This window comes from Pygocentrus nattereri, chromosome 25 (genome assembly GCF_015220715.1).
Source record: "Pygocentrus nattereri isolate fPygNat1 chromosome 25, fPygNat1.pri, whole genome shotgun sequence".
Classification (NCBI taxonomy): domain Eukaryota; kingdom Metazoa; phylum Chordata; class Actinopteri; order Characiformes; family Serrasalmidae; genus Pygocentrus; species Pygocentrus nattereri.
In genome coordinates, this window is record NC_051235.1 from 16,404,342 (window position 1) to 16,425,755 (window position 21,414).

At 38.0% G+C, this 21,414-nt stretch overlaps 1 protein-coding gene across 8 annotated transcripts in view; it reads left to right on the top strand.

The window, feature by feature from the left end:
* Positions 1-21,414, top strand: part of tjp1a (tight junction protein 1a) — a 166,443-nt gene that overhangs the window by 70,705 nt on the left and 74,324 nt on the right. The gene's annotated exons all lie outside the window — the stretch shown is intronic.

Below are 21,414 nucleotides of genomic sequence, written 5' to 3' on the forward strand. Positions count from 1 at the left end.
ATTTATCAAGTATTTCTAAATGGGAACTGTCCTCTTCTTTTTCTCAATTTGTACTGTGCTCTGAGGCTTTCTGAGGCTATAAGTAAGATATCTGGTGATCTGTACAAAAGAAGGGTAGGATAGAACAGACATCTCATAGCTGTGGAATGTTGGTGTGAAGGGGAGTAGAGCCGAAGGTACCTGAGACCTAAAATATGCAGGATGTTTGGACTGGAAGAGCCTGCTGTCTGAGGGTCCTGTCTGGGCACTGTGTGACCTCCCAGCATCAGAGGGGTCAGGCTTTTCAAAACAACAGCAAACGCTGATCCAAGATTCAGGTTCTTGTATTTCAGACCTTGAGGAAATTAATGGAATGGAATTGGAGTGCTAAACATACAACCTTAAAAATAAAGGTTCTCTAATGGTTCTTGGCTTAGACTCATGGTTCTAGGAGAAACTTCTATTTGATGTAGAGCTTTGTGGAGGTTCATTGAAAGTTCAGGTTCCCTGAACTTTAAAAAGATTCTTCAAACTCGCATCTCATTTACAAAAAAGTTTCCCAAAAAAACATACTTGAATCTCCTTTAGGGAACCATAAGTGGTTATGCAGGTGTACAGTTAGCACACACGGGCTTTAGATGTAGATGATGTATAGAGAGGATTTATGTGTGTTAATATGCATGTGGGGGTATTAGTCAGTTGGGACAGACAAACAGTGTTGTGCTGAGCTGACGGTTTCCCAGCAGCCTCCCTTTCCCTGTAATTACTCAACCTTTAGCCACATGCCTCAGTTTGCGCACTTGCACCCACCTATCTGCCCACTGTCCGCTCTCCTCACATCAACATGCCAAGAACAGTCTTGTGTTAAGAGGCCGCCTTTAGGAAACCTAATGTGTACTGAAGTAAAGACGAGTGTGCAAACAGAGCTGTGAACTGCTCGTCTACGAAGCACTGTATGCCCTTTTGGTAAAAGGGTTTTGTATGGTAGATTTCATGCGCAGACCATGTGTCACAATATATGATATATATTAAATTCATACCATAATAACAGTAGGAAATCTAAAGTTAATGCTATTCTTTACCAGCTTGTCTTTTGTTTATCATTTGCATGCTGCACTGTGAAATTCAGGTTCTGTGGTTTCTGTCATGTGACTGAGACTTTCAGCAATTGTGTGTGCATGTACTGTAAGATATTTGACCTGTCTGGCAGATTAAGTTTGAGACTAGCTGTTATGGTGTACTGTATCCACATGAAGAATTGCTTATAAACATAGACTAAGATGTACTTAAACCACTATCTTTAGTCACTAGTGGCCTCTAGGTAGTTTGACTTTGAGAGACAATTATTTAAACTGTCTGCAAAAATTGTAACTGTAAATAGCTTTTACAGTAATATTAAGCCACAAAAATCAAAATATAAATTGATTGTTAAATTAAAAAAAAAAATTCTACCCTCAAATTTGATGCACTAATGTGTTTACAGGGCAGCATGAGTCATGTTTGCTTATTTGTTAGCTATGTAGCTAATTCTAAAGGTTTTGCCAGGCCTGGATAATCCACTGGGTTTTATGGACATACAGGTGGCCCCTATGTGCAATTGTGAGAACTTCTAAACAGAACGTTGAAAACATTTTATTATCAGGGTAGCACCCTCAGCACCCCACTTCTCGGGCCCCTGTTCTCCATATCCCTCCTAACCATCTACTCCATTTTCTCCTCCAATCCCTGCTCCAGTAACTGTTACACTATTCTCTAATGTCTCAGTCAAGCTTTCCTTTTTTCAGGAGAGAGCTAGCGTTGCTCCTGTGAAGCTCCAGATTTTGGAAAAGTGTGCCAGGTGTGCCTTCGACAGAGTAGAGGATGCCCGGTTCCAAAGCCAAATCTGTTTTGCCTTTATATACATTTCAGCTCTTCAGTTGTAATTTATGTTGTTTTCATTGAGGTAAATTGTTGTAATGTACTGTCAAGAGTGGACGCCTGCTTTATAGTGCAGTGTTGCATTGGTTGTTGAGTTTATGTTAACCTGTGTTCTTGTTAATGTGTAAGTAATCTTACTATTGTTTTGAAAGAACTACTGTACTATTGTACTATGAACAAATGTGCTCATAGAGGTTAGTGTGTTACCACTGGGATGCTGCATAGGCCTGGTTTAACCTGCTGTGATGTTGTGACTGACTGCCCAAAGAAGTTAGGGGCCCACTAAAGATATGTGCTGATAATTTGATGATCCAGGCCTATTTTGCTTCTGTGCTAGCAGAAAGAGTTTTTTGGCCCATATTTTCATATGGAACCATTACTTGTCTCTGTGTATGATTCATGATTTCATGATTCTGTGTATTCTGTAACTTTTGGGGGAAAGTGTGTGCACACACAATGGTGGAGTGTATCAATTCAGTACTAGCAGTGTTAGTTATGAAGTGAACATAACAAGAAGGCAAGATGGCTAATAAGCCAGTCTGGACACTCTTGGCTCGTACTTTAATAGATGCAAACAGTGGACAAGAAAAGACGAAGAAATCATTCATTGCAATCATTTATGTGAAAATGAACCATCAACTAAAGTTCCGGATAGCCCTAACAGCATAGTAACCTCAGTAACTGCTGTGGTTATGTCTGTCATCTGACTGCGAGATTCACTGATCACAACATGTTAAATATCTCTGCACCTTATTCCACGACCTCATGTCCATAAATGTGTGCTCTGTCAGTGCTGCACTGTCCTGTCTGTTTATGGGGTCAAATGTCTGTTTACTTTATCGTATTTATTATATTATGTATAGTTAAATTTTTTGTTTGCACACTGTGTCTGCACATTCGCACTTTGTACTTTTTTGTTCCTTGGTGCACCGTGATGTTCCTGGAGGAACGTAATTTCATTCCACTGTGTGCTTGTACATAGACGGAATGACAAGAAAAGCCTCTTGACTTGACTTGCTGTGTTTGGATGTACAGTGTGCTCATCTGTGTTTGGCTCCCAGTCTGCGAGTGTTTCATTCTGAAGACGAGAATGACCATCTTGTTTTTGAAACATTCTCTCCCCATCCATCTCCCCCAAAAAGGGAGGACTGAGTGCAAGTTTGCTACATCATGGCCACATGACTTAACATTTTCTTCCTCTCTCTGTTATCAAGCTGTGCAGGTGCTGCTGACCTTTCTGTCCCACTCCCGCTGAGCAAACACAGCCTATCACATTAGATAAAGAATCTAGAAACAGCCAAGGCACCTTGAATATATACTGTGTTTGCATTTTGCCTGTGAGAAAACACGAAAGAGGGTGAGGAATTTTATTGTGGAACAAAAATTCTAGTAATCTCTGACTCTGTAAGCGTGCTCAACAGTTTTACCCTTCAAACCTATTAAAGTAATGACCCAGTATTTTTCAGTCTGCTGCATCTGTTTTTTATTTTAATTTTGTTTTTTTGTTTGTTTTTTCATTGCATTGTGTTAAAGTTCATGATGGTTTTAAAAAAAATGTATTACATATTTTCCCATATCCTGAAAAGTGACCATTTTGGACATATGAGGTTTTATCATTTTGACATGTTTCTTTGCGCTTGTAAAAGCACAGAAAATCCACCTACGATAGAAGCACTGGGCCAATACGGAAATACTTCCCTTTGACTTCCCTTTGACTGTTTTGTGTGAGCATATTTTCTGTTCTTTTATACATACAGGAAAAAAATATCATCTATGCTAATTAAACATATGCTACAGATGTAGCAGGTTGATGCTGGGTTGTAGAAACAAAGTTCTCTTTGTGGACTATTTTACCTTACAATGCCCTGCATACACAGCTGTATACAAAAGTATGGTCAAATTACATGTTTAGTACATGTAATGTATAGAGAACACACTTCTGCATTTGTTAGTATACAGTTACTGTTTATTTGCTGAACTTGCCATATTGGCAAAGAGCTAAAATGTTCAAATTATAATAAAAGTTAAAATGATATGTTAAAAGGGGGGATACATTTTCACACCAAACCATCCTGAATCACTTTATTTACATCTTAATTACTTAATCACACAGAAATTTTAACAATTCGATGGAATTCCCCTTTAAAGCTGAATATATAGCATGAATAATATAATGGATTTGAGAGATTTGTTTTGCTGTCAAACATTGAAAAAGCTAATTTGTTTTAGGTTCATTTCATAATAAAATATATTCTCTTCTGCTTATGAATATGACTATGGTATTGAATAAAAGCTTAGGGTCCACGCTTTCAACAGAAGTTTTCTGTTTGTGCTACGAGTAAGAAATTATATCAGATTAGAACATGCTTTTGCAGCAGAGGCTTCTAAGGGTTAACCTTTCTAAACAGTATGGGCCTCTGTACGTGAATGTTATGGTATTGTACTGTAATGTTGTTCTACGCAGGCCCACTAATGCCCTAATCCCGGCAGCGACATGACCACTGCTGTGTCCTGCCCTGCCTGATCCCACGTCTTTGCAGCTAAAACCCTGCAGTGGCAATTACCATACATGTGGCTGGGCCAGTCATTGCCCTAACAGATCTGTCAACACAGAGAGAGAGAGAGAGAGAGAGAGAGAGAGAGAGAGAGAGAGAGAGAGAGAGAGAGAGAGAGAGAGAGAGAGAGAGAGAGAGAGAGAGAGAGAGAGAGAGAGAGAAAGAGAGAGATAGATATGCGGGGGCACTGGGCTTAAAGCCACTACAATCCACGTCTGCGCAGCTGCCACAGCTTCAGTTTCACACATCTCAAAGTGAACATAAAAATGACATCTGACCCCAAATGGGTTCCTAATTGAATAGCCATGAGGCTTGGAGGTTTGCACCAGTTGCTGACTGTGTAAATGAGATTTCACTGCACCGCTGCAGGTCTACTACTATGACTACTACTGCTGCTTTGATCTTGTTACAATGCTAATGAATTGGCTTACAAAGCACAGTGACATGCCTAAATGTTACAGCCTGACTGATACGAATGTTTAATGGCTGATACCAGTTTTAGGGGGACAAAAATATAAAACAGTATATAAACACTATAAACAGTAACACTGGCTGAAATAATTTGATATTTATATTTTAGATTTTAATTGTATACTACAATAGTTTGTTAGGCCCTTAAATTGACAGAATACACCACTGAGTCCAAAGTTTTACTACACACCTCTGTAACCTATAAGAGTAACTCAGGCAGTTTGCATTATAATCCATGTAGTTACTGTATAATAAGCCTTAGTGTGTAATAAGCCTGGGATTGTAAGAAGTTAAACAGAGCTATACTGACTGATATGATTGACAGTTCCTTATTGTCACAGCTCTTAAATTCTATTAAGCAACAGAAACTCACAAGTGTAAATTATATATTGTAGCCCTGGGACTACCCAGAATGCTTTAACGTTTTGGTTTCTGTTTATCACAACACTTTTTTTTGTCCTATTATTTTCATATTAAGGGTTCAGTTTTTGGTCCAAATGATAATTTGTGCATGATTTGACTGGCTGATTCATTCGGGATGAAAGGTCTGCGTAATTTCTCCAAATTACCCCAAATATGATTATGCAACAGGCACAGTACCTGGCTGGTAAAGTGGATTCATTCAACTCACCCGGTGCAGCCCAATAAGACAGAACATGCATTGCCTTGCGAGAGGTACTTTGAGTTATTTCATTTTCCTTCTCCTTGTAATTAGGCCACCAAAAATGTAGTAGATTTCAGTAGCCTTGTTGTGAACTTGAGGATGAAGAAATTGAGTCAAATCAAGTCCCTAATTAGCTGTTAGCCTTATGTTGGGTTGCATAAAAAGGCACAATTTTCTATTAGCAAGTTTTGTTATTTCATTACTGTATTGTCAATTCGAACAGGACTGTTATTACTGAGGGAGCTCCGAGTTCATTGAATTGTAGAAGGTGATTTGCACTAGAACTATTGCTTAGGAGACATGGAAAAAGTACAGACATTGGAGATTCATACTGGATTAAAATCTAATCCAGCTAATTTTATTGATAGACCCTCAAATTATAGCACCTCGTCAGCAAAACTAATCTAGCTGAAATAGGGCTTAAGTGGCAATATCTGTTTAAACTAATAACACAGCAAAGTTATGTATTGTTCTTGTCTATGTTTAATACATCATTCAAACATTTGCAGTGTAGGTTGGAAAAAGTATGAACCCAAGGCTAATGATGTCAACAAAAGCTAATTGGAGTCAGGAGTTAGCAAACCTTAGATTGACTTAGATGAAGAGCAGATCACATTTTATGGCTGATTAATACAGAAAACTGCGAAATTAACAGTGAGAATTAATGCAGGGTCATTTCAGAGGCTTCACATATTTTTTCTTTGCCACTGTATATACTTTAACAGACAGTGTCTCAAACTGAGCTGCTCAGTAGCATAACTGTAAGGTTTTCCTTAAATTCATATTATTGGAAGACTGAAAAAGTGCTCATTATTAGTATGCTACTGGTGCAGTTATCATCTCATATTAATAATACCATGGGTCAATAATCAGTCAGGCCCTACTATGCATGCACAATTGTATCCTGTACAATGCATTGTGTTCAAAGAAATGCTCATAAAAGATTGTTTTAGTTAAAAAACATATCGTTCAATAATTCATGTGCATTCATTTGAGCTGGCACTTATGGGAAACGCTTTCTTTTATAGTTCCTTAAGTTCCAGGCATTAAGCAGGATCAGGTGTGCTTGGCAAGTACTTAGGGGTAACATGATGGTGAAGTCCAAGACAGTTTAAGTGAATTACACTGAAGTGCCTTGCTATTAAGGTGAAAAAGGGCATAATAACAAAATATGTAAACATTGGAAATTGAATTAGGGCACACATGCACTAAAGCTTATTGTAATGTCACATGTTTACCCGGGAAAGCAAACTGGAAAAATTTCTAAATACATGGTAGGGAATCAAATGTTATTGCTTTCATGTACAGCTCAGATTCAGTTTGATTTGCAGGTAACAGGCAGGTACGTACTATATAAGATCTTATGTCTGTACTGCCTTTTGCCCCATATATGTACCTGGTACATTGATTTTTCAGTTTTACTTCCCTGCTTAAACATGTGACATTACAAGGTAACTTAGTGCAGTCAATTACCCAAATAGTTACCTAGCTCTTTGTAGTTTATAGCTTGTATCCAGTTCATACCTAGAACTTAAGGAACCATAAAAAATGGATTCAGGTATTTTAGTAGATTGTGTCTACCTGCAAATATACTCAAGGCCCAAGATATCATGTAGACCCAAGCTGCGATTAGAGGAACAAATAAGCATTTCCTGTGGTTCTTGTTTGTTTGTTTGTTTGTATGTTATGGGGAGTTTGGTGGTGGGGGATGGGGTTATTATTTGTTTTTTTTCCAAATCTGGTTCGACAGTGGTGGTGTTGCCAACCCAGTATCAGTGCTCACAAGTTCTTTCTCTTGAACAACATTCTTGCCAGCGGGGGGAGTAACTAATTACACTGTGAAAAATGGTTCATCAGTTCAGCCTAAAAAAAGAAATCAAACTAATTTTTTTTAACTGACATAAGCACTTTGACTGAAACAGTGGTTCATTCAAAGTGCATTTCTGAGCTGACAAACTAGTTCATTTACATGATAAAACTTTTTAGGTTGAACTTACCATTTTTCACAGTGAACGTTCCCCCATTAACATTATTAATCATTAAAAGTAAATTTATTTATGTTTAAATTAAGCTTTTAAAAAAATAAAAGCACTTTCTCTTCTGCTTTATGAGGAATGGAATCTGCCTGTTACTCAGTTACATTTCTCTCATTCACAATTAGTTCCCAGTTTCTTTTTTGTGCTTATATTTAGTCTGTTCTGTTGGTTCCACACCTGGACTGCTTTGCTTTTGCTTTTTTCAAAAACTTTTGAGCTTTAGCATTTTATTTTAGACCCAACTGAACACAATAACAGAAGAATAGCCCTAACACACATCATTGTCTATGCTGATCAAAGTTGGATGCACGGAGAAGTTCCACTGCAGTTCTGGAACTCAGCACTTCCGCCAATCAGCTGAAAATGTAAATATTGAGGTCATAATAACATTTGATTGCTGTTATGATCCTCTGTTCTGAAAATAGCATATGTCCATATTTAGAAGCTGGAAATGCAGCATATGTTTGTGCACATTTAAATAAAATTATTGTGGCTCAAATCCAGTATAGAATTGCTTTAAGTTTCTGGTAGTTTGTAGACTCGTGGAAGTAGATTTGACCATGCTGGACTTGCCTTGATTTTCATTCATAAAGTTCTTATTACAGAGATTACCTTCCTATAGCTAGAAAAAAAAACTGATTGTTTGATGAAAAAAGTCATTTTTAAAGTTTGCAAACTGACTTATTCTTAGATTTTAGAACAGTGCAAAGAAAGTTTGACCTGTGTTCAGATCTTGACCTTTTAAGGGGTTAAATTATTGGTTGGGCAACCCAACCATGCATGTTTCACATAGTTTTGTAACTACACTTATTTTCATTTGATTTCTTTTGTGCTCTTAAATGTGAAAAAAATCAACCTGCCAAAATGTTCCCTTGTCTTTCCAGCTGTGAGCATTGCTAAACACTCTTTAGACTTGGCTCCACCCACACAAAGCTTTACCCAACATTACCCTGGTGTAACGTATGAACTGTGGAAATCTCTCTCTACACCACAAAGCTTGTGTTGGTGAGTCAATGCACACTGTTACTGTTTGTTGATGCATATGCGCTGCTTAGATTATCTGCTTTATGTACATGTAAGTGCAGCCTTTCATGCCTGGCCTGCTTTCATTAATCATCGAGGCAGCTTTGTACTTCCAGACCACTGCACTTTTACTGTATCTTAACAGAAAGGTTCAAATATATACAGTTCCTCCCCCCTTGTCCCAAATACATTTGATCATTCAAGACATATTAGGTGTTGTTTCCTTTGTTTTGCAGTGGTCCTACAAATAAATGGTACTATTCAAAGAGGATTAATCTTACAAGGGGAAATAGGTATATACAATTTTACCTTAGGCATTCTGTACTGTTTATTTTCGATTCATGTTGGATAAGAAATTTTGGGGTAAATTACAGAGATGGAGGAGTGGCTACTCCAATTTAAATACAATTTATGTACTGTGTTCACTCCAGAATGTTCTATATGACAAACACCCAGCTGCTCAGAAGAAGAAAACGTCCAAATATTTGACTTATTAGGAATATCATTTACCATAACCATCTACCTAGCTACTAGTGAATGCACTGTATAATTAGCTTGTCATAAGCTTGTGAATTTACAGCCGACAGCTAACATTGCCACATCAAATCAAACTCTTTTCTGTTGTTTTATTTTTCAGTAGAGTCATATGCTTGAGGTGGGTTAATATATATTGGCTTGATTTGGGCCACAGAGAGTGCAGTTAACTGCTTCTTTGAGTGTCTCTATATTTATAAAGAAACTATTTTTTCCTACTAAAGCCAGAGTAGACTGATAAATCAGTATGGCAAGCTACTTAGTAATCTCTGCTAAATCCATCAATCATTGTGATCAATTAATAATCTCAATTGATCAGTTATTAAACTTTGCTAAAGCCTGAGTAGACTGATAAATTAATATAATAAGCAGTCATTGATTTCAGTGTTACTAACTCTGGATGTAAAAAGAGTGTCAGACAGGATCATGAGCCTGAAGTTGGAGGTTGATGGTGTAATTTTGAACGTGGTCAGTTCATATGCACCACAGGTTGGTTGTCAGTTAGAGGAGAAAGAGGAATTTTGGAGTAAGATGGATGAAGTGGTAGATGGTGTCCCTAGAGAGGAGAGATTGGTGATTGGTGCAGACTTCAATGGACATGCTAGTGAAGGGAACAGAGGGGATGAAGAGGTGCTGGGTTTGTATGGTGTGAAAGACAGAAATGCGGAAGGTCAGATGGTTGTAGATTTTGCAAAGAGAATGGAAATGGCTGTGGTGAACAGGTATTTTCAGAAGAGGGAAGAACACAGGGTGAAATACAAGAGTGGAGGGAGGTGCACACAGGTGGATTATATCCTTAGCAGGAGATGCCACCTAAAGGAGATTGGAGATTGTAAAGTGGTACCAGGGGAAAGTGTAGCAAGGCAGTCATAGGGTGGTTGTCTGTAGAATGAGATTAGAAACAAAGAAGAGGAAGAGAGTGAAGACAGAGCCAAAGATTAGATGGTGGAAGCTGAAGGAGGAGGATGGTCGCAGGCAGTTCAGGGAAAAATTGCAACAGGCCCTTGGGGGCAGTGAGGAGCTATCTGAGGACTGGGAAACTACAGCTAAGGTGGTGAGAGAAACTGGCAAGAATGTGTTGGGTGTTTTGTCTGGTCAGAGGAAAGAAGACAAGGAAAGTTGGTGGTGGAATGAGGAAGTCCAGGAGAGTATTCAGAAGAAGAAGGCAGCTAAGAAAAAGTGGGATAACCAGAGAGATGAAGGAAGTAGGCAGGAGTACTGTGAGGCTAGTCGCATAGCGAAAAGAATGGTGGCAAAGGCAAAGCCTATGATGAGCTGTATGAGAGGCTGGACAGTAAAGAAGGACTAAAGGACTTGTATCGTTTAGCTAAACAGAGAGATAGAGCTGGAAAGGATGTACAGCAGGTTAGGCTGATAAAGGATAGAGAGGGAAATGTACTAGTGAGTGAACAGAGAGTGATGAGTAGATTGAAGGTGTACTTTGGGGCAGTCGTGGGCTGGAGGTTAGGGAACTGGCCCTGTGACCGGAAGGTTGCCGGTTCGATCCCCAGGGCCAACAGTCCATGACTGAGGTGTCCTTGAGCAAGACACCTAACCCCCACCTGCTCCCCGGGCGCCGTGGATAGGGCTGCCCACCGCTCCGGGCAAGTGTGCTCACTGCCCCCTATTGTGTATGTTCACTAGTGTGTATGTGGTGTGGCTGATGTGTGACAGAAGTATAGCAGCAAGAGTGAAAGGGAAGGTTTACAAGACAATAGTGCGTCCTGCTATGATGTATGGTTTGGAGACTGTGTCTAAAAGACAGGAGGCTGAGCTGGAGGTGGCGGAGATGAAGATGCTGAGATTTTTTTTAAAGTCTGTGTAGACTGATAAATTAATGTGATGATCGGTTATTAATCTCAGCGTTCATCTCATTTTGAGGGTTCAAACTCTTTTGAAGTATGATTGAACTGAACAGTCTCCTCAGTAATGAACATGTTCACGAGTTGTAAGCTTACCATAGTTATTGTATTGGACTCATGCATGCATTTCATTTGCAAGCTACCCACTCTATAGTCAAATTTCCTGTATTTATGTGTAATAGAAAACATTATTAAATACATTTAGGACAGTATTTAGCCATCACTGCTTCTGCCCAACTACTTACGGTCATTATTCTACTTAACTTAACAGTCATTATTCTTTAATAAATGTTCTTTCTGCAGATCTCTGCTTTTAATGTGGATTTTGGCTCAGTAATAATGACATTCATATGCCATGTTGTAACTTAGCACACATAGACATAGATCACAACAAAAGAGGTTGTTCTTGGCAAAACTGCCACATCTGCTGTGTTCTTCCATGCTTGAAAAAGAGCAGTGGTTGCCCAGAGGCTGCAACTGGGACAAGAAATTCTTTTTTAAAAAGTTGACTTTACAAAGTGAAAAGTTCATAAACTGAGTGTGTTTGTGTCTTGGGGGGTCTTTGCCCCCTACAGTGTAGAAGATGCATACCTGAACTGTAAAAGTGTACTTCATGTGGTAATCGTATAAAGGCTGGTTTATACTTCTGCAAAGATGTATAATTGTACCTGCATTGAGACTTGAGTAGAGGTTCATGGGTAAGCTTAACTCGCAGAGGCCACCATGGTGCCCACCTCTAAAATCACGATTGTGTATCTTGTGAAGCTGTGTGTTCCACAAATGCTGGTTGGCTCTCTGACAGCATTGTGGGTGGGTTGAGACAAACAATACTCGACTCAAATCAGAAGCAGTTTGAAGATTCAGAATCGGGGGGTTGGGGGTTTATGTACATTTCCTAAGGCCAGACTTACGACTATCCTCCCAGTCCCGAGACTTGAACCAATGACCTTCTGGTTTCTGGTTCACCTTTTTTCATTCAAGGCTTTTTTTTAACTATCTACCTCAAATATCAGCTAAACTATCCAACCATCCACCCACGTTTTATAGCAGCAGGTAAGAGGTTGGACTTTATAGAAAGTTCATATAATGTCATTAAACCTAAAGAGAAACTGTAGCGCATTGTATAATTCAGTGTTATTAAATTAAAATCTATTTTATATATTTATTTTGTGTGCATATGCCAGGTCACAGTGTTAATGTGGATCAGATATAAGAGTTTTATTCATAAGCTTGCATGTTTTGCCATAGTACTCAATTTCTCATTCGGTCAGTTTGGATTTTTGCAAATTTCTGTAAAACCTGTCAAACAGTCGCTACAATAAAACTTTTCTTTCCATTTGAGGGGAAAACATGGATTCATAATTGGTGTGTCAAGAACAGAAAAGAGGAAAAAAGAACAGTGACTGTACATCAGGCACTGGTGCTGAAAATGAAGTGAATGGGTTGGTACCCAGAGAAACAAATGGAGCCCTGTCGGAATGTTTTAATGATTTCTGAAGTCCCGGAGGAAACTATTTCCCGACAGCGCAGGGAAGAACAGGCATTTCCTGAGCATGGTGCGTGCAGATAAATTGCACTGATATGCCATGCTGGAGCTTAGAGGTTCAGGAGAATCTTCTGGTGAATGAAGATCTCTGCTGGAAAGCTGCTCATATACACGCACATACATACACACACCCTCATATATGATGCATGTCACGGTTATTTTTTGTATGGTTGAGTGAGATCATGCAAGTGTGTGTGATTTCTTGCTCGACACATCCTTTGTCATCCTCAGAGGAGCCAGAGCCTCAGGAAACAACCTACACAGGAAACAAGAACACATGCATTTATGATGCAGCCAAAGTGAAAAGAAGAAAACTAACAAAAGTTTGCTGCGTTCTTTTGGATCTGCCTCTGACACTACAGCTCTGCAATCAAACAAAAAGGCCTCTATGAAACAGCTGTTATTTGTTTAAAAAGCATATTTGCTACTACATGAAGTGCGTATACTGTTCCCAAAATCAGCACTTTTACTCTGAAACTATTGTATAACTAGATATATATGTATAACTAAACATAACTAGATACGTTTAGAACTGTTTTATTGAACAATAAAATGTTCTGCAAACAATAAGAAGTTATGATACATAATATACGGTCTTTATCTGTTTATAGTAATTTCTTGTTAGGTTATAGGGAGCAGATGTCTGGTAGGTTTAATCCCTCTAAAAGCTCCCTCACAGCAGGTTACTACATGAAATAATTACAAATACACCTGCTGGACACATTGTTTTATGATGGTATTAAAAAGGTTTTGGCCTTTTTAAATGCATTTTTTTAATTCATTCATGGTGGAGAGATACATGCAGGACATTGTAAGTCAATTCCCCAGTCAAACTACCCGGTTCCCCTTCCTCCCTATACATGTGAACTCCAACTCCTGTAATGCATCTAGTTCTGATGTCACAGTCTCAAGCCTGCCATCAACCAGTCATTGACAGTTACACAGATCCTCCTCTCCTGAATTCTAATCACACTCACCTGTTGTCTTTAGTTCTGTTTGTATATAAACCAGTTCATTTTTTACCATTTTACCTTCAAAAATTATTTTAAATTTCTGAAGTACTAACCTCATATTTGAACAATTTTAGTCATTTTATACATCAGCAACAAATGTTTTATGTTACTGAATTGATTCTGAATTTTGAACAGTAGTGAATACTGTACATGCAGACCCTTGAACAGTCTCCTCTGGCGACTGACTGGGCCTAAGTCAGTGATTGTTTTGCCAAAGCCGTTGGTGTTTTATAAAATTTAATTTCAGCCAGGGTTGGTTGCTACATTTTAAATGCACTGTGTACAACATGAATCATTTAAACACTTGGTGAACTTGTTCCTCTGTTCACCCACAAGAGCGCAATGACTCAGAATGAGTCGTCGTATATTTATCTTTGTAAATAAATAAACACGCATCAGAAAAACAACAAAGCAAAAACAGAGTTTAGCTCTACTAATGGAATTTTGGTAAATATTTGCTGCCGTGGAGAAAAGGCCTCATTGTTTGGAATGAAGAATTTATGACCACCCCCACACACTGAGCTGAATAAATGACATTGTGTGATTAGTGGAGCATTGTTTGCCTTCTAACGCAGCGGTTGTGAATAAAACAACGGACTCTCAGCATGTCACATGAGTGCATTGCAGATCTGAGATAGATACTTTACATGAGGAATCCAGCCGTCACTCAGTGACTGGTCCTGTTAATGCTCGCAGCTCTTCATATCGTCACCGTTGGGACAAAACCTTGTGTCTCCATTTTTGTCATTTTTTCTTTTTTTTGACATAATTTGAAAGGACCACCTGCTCTTTACATTGTGTTAAACTTTCATGATGGATGAACAAAAAGGATATTTCTCCATCTCTTGTAAAGTTGCCACTTTGGAGATGCATGGTTTTGTTCTGACAGCTTTGATGTGGTTTTTCTTTTTAAATAAATGCTAAATGACAGAAAATATAGGTTTATTATCTGATAATAGTAATAATAGTAACATTTATTTATATAGCAGACTGCCCTTGGAAACAAAACCTCCTATCTCCGTTTTTGAGTTTTTGACATAATTTGAAAGTTCCTGTTGTCCTTTACATTGTGTGTAAATTTTATGGTGAATAGACCAAAATAAATAGTGCAAAATTACTTTGCAAAAAATCTGGTTCCATTGTCTTACATTAAAGGAAAATTATGTTTTTTTTCCCTTCTCCTGTAAAGTTACCATTTTGGAGTGTGAAGGTTCTGACAACAGCGAACACCTCTTTAAAGTTATTATTATTACATGGACAATGTAAATTAGACAACACTTTTTTATGTTGTCTTATGCTGTAATGTTACGTTTCCTACACTGCAAACTAAATTAGTTGACTTTAAATGTGAATCAACTTGAATCAGCCCAGGTAAATTAACATCTCATTTAATTGTGCTTTGCTGCGAATATCCATCTGTGTATAACGCATTGGTAACAAGTATGAAACAACTCCATTATTGTAAATGGATTGTTTCATACAATAATGAACAAATGGCTGCACGATAGCTGCATAATGGCTTATCCATTTCTTTAAACAGTAATGGAGAAATGAACAAGACGAGAGTGATTTCTGAAAACTCATCTGGCTTCATGCACTGTTGCCATTCTGTTCCGAAACTGCTTGGGGTCTCACATTTACTGTAAGCATTGCTTGCTGTTGGCTGAAGTGGTAAACCTGAACACAATTCATCGTCATGGTGAGAATCATAAAAACATGTAAAATGCATATAAATGTAGTGCTTAAGCATGAAAAATAAGAACTAATTTAAAACAACAACAAAAGTGCAAAGAATGCTGGAAAGTTTTTCAGGTAAACGCTTCAGTCTGTAGGATTTCTCTAAAATAATTTATCTCAACTAGATTTACTAGTAACTAAGGATTATATTAGAAATAGAAATTACTAGATTTGCAATAGATTTAACAGTTGGAGAAAAGTAAACCAAAAAAAGTTAGTGTAATTGTTACGTTTTACAGTGTATGTTTTTATGCCTGCCTTTTAAAATTTCTCTGCAGTCATAAATAAAGTACTGAATTGAAAAGGAAACCATTGGGGGATACATTATGAACTTGGGAAGATGTTGAAGGTGCACTTAGCTGTTTCTCCAGCTCTGTTCCTCTTAAACATTCATACAGAATCTGCACTGGATTGCAAAACAAAGCATTTTTTTTCTTTTACCCTAATATAAAAATGTATTTTGCTTTTGTGGTCAACCTCTCAGGTTCCCTCCAGTTTTTGGTTGTCCCAGGTTACAACAGTGTTAACGTTACAGCAGTTGACATGTGACTTACAATCAGAAAATATTTCTGTATTGGCAAATCAGCAAAACGTGGAATTTGACCAAGGATGTTCAAACTTTTGCATATGTTATGTATTTAAAACTTTTGAGTGTCTTATACAGCTATATTTATTAACTGCATAACTTTGCAGGCTTATTACAAACTAAGGCTCATTATTTTATAACTACAGGGACTTCAATGCAAATTAATGGAGCTCTTTTGGGTTATAGAAGTGTGTAATAAATCTTTGGGCTCATGGCAAGCCAGTGGCTTAGTAAGGGGTTAAATATCACTACTTATTTTATCCCTGAGATTTTACCTTTTTTGCTTCTAACCTTAACATTAATGAAGCATTAGTATCCTCAATCCTAATATTCAGCATGTTTTTGAAAAAAGCATGTTGAATTTTTAATGTTGCAGTGTTGTTGTGCTGTGCTACGCTTCATTGCACTGGACTGTCTTTGCTGGCCAGGCCTGTCATTAGCTTGGTTTGTTGGCATCTCTGAACATGCTGGCTTGAGTGCAACCGAGCAAGTTGACTTGGGGACGGCCATGCTCCCTGAACTGGCTTAGTTTAGACTCAAACCACAGCACTTCACAGAGCAAACAAATAGAACTTTTCCTTTTTAGGTTTTCTTTTTTATTAGCCTGGCGCTTTGCCTCACTGGCTAAAGGTCATGAAGTGGGCACTATTGTTTCTCAACTTGTCTGTGCTGCTTTCATGATAATCATCTATGTACAGGAAAGTTAATTAGAAATCCAAAGTGTGGTTTCTCTCAAGTATAATCAAAGCTGTAGTAAAATAAATATTTTAGTCATTAATTGCTTAGAGAGATGCTGTTTATGTGTGTACAGTAGATAAAATGGAAAAAAAAACAGCAATTGAAGGCCACTCTTTTGGACCGGTCAGTTCAGCCCTGGAGGTCATGCAATGTAATTATAATGTATTGTTAAGCTGCTTGATTTCACTTTCACTTTTTAATAAAACTCAATTTTTATCTCTGACACTGCAGTGCCCTGCAGTTCCTCTAATCTAATTGAATAAGAAGCGGGGGCAACCAATCACAGGATCAACAGACTTAACACTTTATCCTCAACACAGCACTGTCGCATTTATCTGCAACAACATCACATAGCTAATGGCTTTACTGGAATACCACTAGAGTCAGCACCAACGCAGTCAGATTCCCATTAGATTCAACAGCCTGAGAGATTCCATAATTGCTCGTAGCATAACATAATATAAAGCCAAATAAATGATTGAAAAAGAGATTTGTGAGTGAGATGAACTTTTTAAAGGTTTAAAGAACCTTTAAATAACTTAAAGTTTTTCAAGGAATCAGAAGTGGTTCTTCTATGGTGCGAATATTGCATAAATAACACATTTTTATATAACAACAACGTTTTGTTGTCAAAATCAGAATTCACACACCCTCTACAGAGAACTCACTTCTGCACATTTAATTTCAAAGTCTTTATTTGCTGAATTTAACATATTGGAAAATAGTCCAAATTTAAATGCATTGTAGATACTTAAATTACTTTACATGCTTTAAATTACAATTAAATTGCATTCAACTTAGTATCTACTAAATTGACCATAATCTTCTTTAACTCTCAACCTGGCTCTGATCCTAACCCTAACCTTAACCTCAACCAAGAACCTAAACCCAAACATCACCCTGATCCTAGCCAAAGCTGCAAGTAGTTTAGTCCTTTTTTATATATATAGTCTGATTTTGCATGTTTGCACTATATGTGATATTCAGTTTTGGTTTCTTTCTTTATTTATTTTTGCTTCAAAGTTGAAGTCTTTTAAATGTCATATTGCACGTTTTTTAAAGTATTTAACCATCTTAAGTGACCTAAATTAAAAATAGTTCATTTTAAAGCTTAGAAATCCAGTATTGGTATTGGAAAATGAACGTTATCATCTCGTCATCTCTAGACAGCACATTTCAAGTACGTCAGCTACACCGAAAAGGGAAGCTAACAATGTATTTTGCCTTCTTGTGATAATGGAAGGAAATATAACAGTGACTTTGTATATACATTTACATGACTATGTTTTTCTTTTTGTGTTGTCCTACAGTGTCTATTGTTCCTTGACCGTATGCATATCCGTAGAGCGTAGCAGCAGCAGGACTGTTCCAGGGTTGTCAAGGAAGTGACCACTGCGTTAGCCTGCTTACATATGCTAGAGCAATCTATTCTGTATTGACACTCATTCCATCCTGCACTTTCTCAGAGTGTTAATGCTCGTCTAGGATCAGTCCTAGCCTCTCCATATACGCTTCCTCTTTAGATAGAAAGAAAATCCCTGATCTAGATCAGCATCCTTACCCCGAGGAGGTTAGTACACATGACCCCTGGTCACTTCTGGGTCGGGGGAGAGGTCAGTGTGGATTAAGCTTCCAGTTTCATCAGCACTAGACAACAGATGTCGGCAGATTATCAGATTTTATTTATTTAGCCACTTTTGCGGTAAACCACCGGAAGACCATGTCAGCTTGCAGTTCTTGAGCTGTGTTAAGAAAGGCAGATTATGTTCACCTTTTTGCTTACCTTTTTACACAGAAATGTTATGTTTGGGTGGGGGTGGGGGGGGGGTGAGAGGGAACACCCTGCTTGATTGGATCCAGTCTCTGACCTCCAGAGGATTTTGGTTAGTAATACAAACAGTGCTACAGTGCTTTGGAAACAATGCTGGAGCTCCAAGCAGAGGAAGAATTTCCAGAGTCAATAAAGCCTCTGGAAACCAGATAAGGTCAATCGCTTTTTAATTCAGCGCAGATGAAGAGGAACAGTGGAGATGGGATCGTGTTCTCCTTCTCCTGCTCTGTTCTTCTAGTCAGGTCTGTGAGGGTGACTGAATGGGCAACACTTTCTCCGTTCCCTGTTTAATTACAGTAAATGGACTCAAAATGTGACTCTAGGACACACTTTAAAAAGCTCAAAGTGGTTTTTTACAGGGTTCTGGGTGGAACCCACGTTCTTGGCCATAGAACAACCACAGAAGCATGGCACTTGCATTATTAGATCAAAGCAAATCTGTTCCAGTTATTTAACTGACACTCCTCAATGTAGCTCATTGTTCTTTCCTAGGCAGCCTTTCAATATTACCAGCTGTAGAGCTTCTCTTCTTTGATAAAAGTACTACAAAAGTTCAGATTAGCAGTCAGACTAGGCATCATTTTAAGTGACCAAGTGTTAAAGTACCCCAGATCAATAACCACAGGGTCACGGGTTCAAATCCCCTCATGGTTCACATCATGGCATAATATCAAGATGTAATGAAGAAAGTATGGCGTAACATTTGTGAAACAGACTTCAGAGAACTCTACAGTGCCAGGTGGGCTTTATTACCAGTATTCTGGTGCGTAATAAAAAACTTCTTGAAATTGAGAATAAACAACAGGTAGAACACTTGAAGTCGAAGGAAGGGTTGACATAGATTTCTTCGTAACTGAGTTGTAGGGGGAACAGGTGTTTTAGAGAGCATTCAGAACTCCCACCCTCTCCACCAAGCTGCTTCTGTGGGAGTGTTTACTGTTCTCTGTCATGCTTTTCACTCTTGCGTTTGGCTCCAGGCTGACTTAATACAACAGCTATGCATTCTTCAGAATTCTTGTTCCAAAACATATGCCTCCCATGACGTGTCCAAGCTAACCATAACACAGCTGGCCATCATAAAAGGTTTGTTTTTTTTTTAATTATTTTAAATAAAAGTATTAAGCATATTCGCTGTTTTCTTCAGGAGACATGGCATAATACTTTGAGTTATCAGTTTATTAGATCATAGATACAGTCATATTTAAAAGTTTGAATACCCCGGCTTAAGTTCCAATCAATTCTTTTAGTTGAAAATAAGTAACACATCCTTCATTGGTAACAAACTTAAATATGACATTTTTCTGCAAGTTTTAGTTTACCTGCACTGACCAGATATTATTTGGGTGGTGGACCGTTCTCATCATGATGCCATTATAGTTCCATATTAGTGCATCAGACACAGTTAGTAATTGTATAGTGCACCTATGTAGTGCAGCTGATACGCTGGTCAATATGTGTCTCATGACTACATAACATGCACATTAACACCATCAGAATGAAAGCTTGTATATCCTATTTTGTTTTTATTTATATAGTAATGTTTTTGGTTATATAATTATTTATTTAATCATTTGATACTGCTGCCGTTACATTGGGACAAAATTTCATTGTGAGGAAACCAGCAGAAGTGGTCTTACATTACCTTTGAATAAAATCTTGTTGCATTAACTTTTATTAACATTTATGAACTTTTCTGTCCCGTCTCCTGCTAAATTAATTGTGTTGATAATAGTAGTTTCATAGTAGTTCCTGAATAGTTTGTAAAAGTTGATAGTTGACTGAATAATAAGACTTAAAGACAGTTTTCAGCCAGAAAAAGGAAATATTGCAAATACTGAAGTAAACTGCTACCAGCTAGATTATGCAGACTCTAACCGATGACTACTAGCTTAGCCAAGTCAGCATGTTTGGACAAGCTGTTCCTTCAAGATTAATAAGATTCATTTTAAACTTCATAAAAATGAAGTTTTAAAATTGGCTTTTAGCATCTATTTTTATTCTATTTATTCCATTTGTATTTTATTTGTGCCTCACAATTACGTGTCAGTAGTGCGCTTGTCTGATCTGTTCAGTATGTTAAATGTTTTATATGTACATAAGTCCAGGTTATAATTTTCTGGACTGTTATCTCAAGATCACCACTTATGTGTTTTGTGATCTCAAGAAAACAACTTTTGTTACCTTGAGATCATAAGACATTAAGTTATGACCTCAAGATAACAGTTCAGAAAATTGTAACTATATCATGGCCCCTCTGGACTTCCATATACATGTGTGCACTGACCAAGACATGTTCCTTGTATGTGTAACATACTTATCAAAACAAATTTTGATTCTGATTCTGATTAAAGGTGTGATTTAGACAAAGAAGTGAGTATTGCATTTGTAGATATTCTCACACATTCCCTCATCTTTGAATACTAAACTTTGAATATTATATTGTTTGTTCTATAGTCTCTTCAGGCTAAATTCTGACTTTTTTACATTATTATTTTGAATTTCTTTGGGAAAAATGAAAACAATAAAAATACTGTGAGCACCAGAGGGGCCAAAACATCATGTGATCTCTGCTCTTTTCACTGTTCATTACACTCTTGGTGTGTGCGAGCGCGTGTGTGTGTGTATGTGGTATGTTTTTTCCAAGTGCCTGCTCTTCCGTGAGCACACCTGAGCTCGGAGGCCCGACGCTAGAGCCCTGGTGTGTGTGGCTGAGGCAGTTTAGGGCAGCCATGCAGGACAAAGCTGCCTTTGATCGCATTCTACTGTCACTAACTCTAATCTTCCTACTCCTTCCTCGCTCGACCATTCATTCCTAGCACTGGCTGGAGCAGCCTTCCCTGTCACACTTGCACTCATTTGTTGGGTTTGTCGAGGCTTGAGAGGCATATTTTGGCAGTGAGCTCTTGTGGGGATATCCATTAG